Source organism: Dromiciops gliroides, chromosome 3 (assembly GCF_019393635.1).
Source record: "Dromiciops gliroides isolate mDroGli1 chromosome 3, mDroGli1.pri, whole genome shotgun sequence".
In the NCBI taxonomy this organism is placed as follows: Eukaryota; Metazoa; Chordata; class Mammalia; order Microbiotheria; family Microbiotheriidae; genus Dromiciops; species Dromiciops gliroides.
This window is the reverse complement of record NC_057863.1, coordinates 577,125,870-577,127,317: the sequence shown is the minus strand read 5'-3', so window position 1 is coordinate 577,127,317 and position 1,448 is coordinate 577,125,870. Positions and strand designations below refer to the sequence as shown.

General features: G+C 40.0%; 1 pseudogene; it reads left to right on the top strand.

Annotated features, from left to right (window-relative positions):
• The first annotated feature begins 537 nt into the window (after positions 1-537).
• LOC122750776 lies at positions 538-1,126 on the top strand (annotated as a pseudogene).
• Positions 1,127-1,448: the final 322 nt, after the last annotated feature.

The following is a 1,448-nucleotide window of genomic DNA, read 5'->3' as shown; positions in this document are numbered from 1 at the left end:
ACAAAACCTCAAAGAAGAACACAGATTGTACAGGAACTGAACAAGAATTCTTACAAGAGTTAAAATATAAAGAACCTCTTTCAGTACTGAATTCCATTCAACAAGAACTAATTAAATACGTCATATGTGCTAAGCATTGTGCTAAACATTGAGGTGACGATGATGAAAGTTAAACAATCATTACCTTCAAAGCATTTGTATTTTACTGAGTGAAGGAAGTAGCCTAAGAAGGATACTATGCTAGTTATTGTGTGGGGTACAAAGTAAATAATTTTAACCTTAAGGTCATCCTTTGACTTTAAGGAATATATATATATATATATATATATATATATATGTGTGTGTGTGTGTGTGTGGTATATGTATATGTATATGTATATGTGCATGTATGTATGTATGTGTATGGAGAAGGCCAGGGGCCCATCTTGTCTTCTTGCTTGGCAGCAGCAGCAGCGGCACCAGCGGTTGCGGGCAGGGCACGAACTCCCTCACGCACACAGGCAGGCGGCAGGGGGAGCAGCAGTGGCCTGACGGAGTGGCAGTGAATAAAAGCTCTTCAAGTCTGCAATAAAAAATGGCCTCCAATAAAACTACATTGCAAAAGATGGGAAAGAAACAGAATGGCAAGAGTAAGAAAGTGGAAGAAGCAGAGCCCGAGGAGTTTGTGGTGGAGAAGGTGCTGGACCCGCGCGTGGTCAATGGGAAAGTGGAATATTTCTTAAAATGGAAAGGATTCACAGATGCTGACAACACGTGGGAGCCCGAGGAGAACTTGGATTGTCCCAAGTTGATTGAAGCCTTTTTGAATTCTCAGAAGGCTGGCAAAGAAAAAGATGGCGCCAAGAGAAAGTCCTTATTGGACAGTGAGTCGGATGACAGCAGGTCCAAGAAGAAGCGTGAGTTGGCTGACAAACCGAGAGGTTTTACTCGAGGCCTTGATCCAGAATGAATCATTGGTGCTACAGACAGCAGCGGAGAACTGATGTTTCTCATGAAGTGGAAAGATTCTGATGAGGCCGACTTGGTGCTGGCCAAGGAAACAAACATGAAATGCCCTCAGATAGTCATCGCCTTCTACAAGGAGTGGCTGACCTGGCACTCCTGTCCTGAAGATGAAGCACAATAATCATTGGTGTTGCTTTTTAAAACATATATATATATATTATACAATCTGGATCTCAGTTCCATTCTTTGATTTGTTAACAGTGTGAGCACCATTTACATCTAATGAGAACTGAATTGGTAGGTTTTTAAGTAGGTTTTTGTTTTTGTTTGATTTGTTTTTTGTTTGGGCTGGTTTTTATTTTGCATCAACAGCAGTGGTAACTGAACAAGTAAATACAAGCTTTCTGCATTTACTTAATGTTGATCACAGAAGAGTATTTGATATGATGGAATTATTAACTTTCTCCACAGTAGAGAAAAACTTTTATAAATACTGATTAATA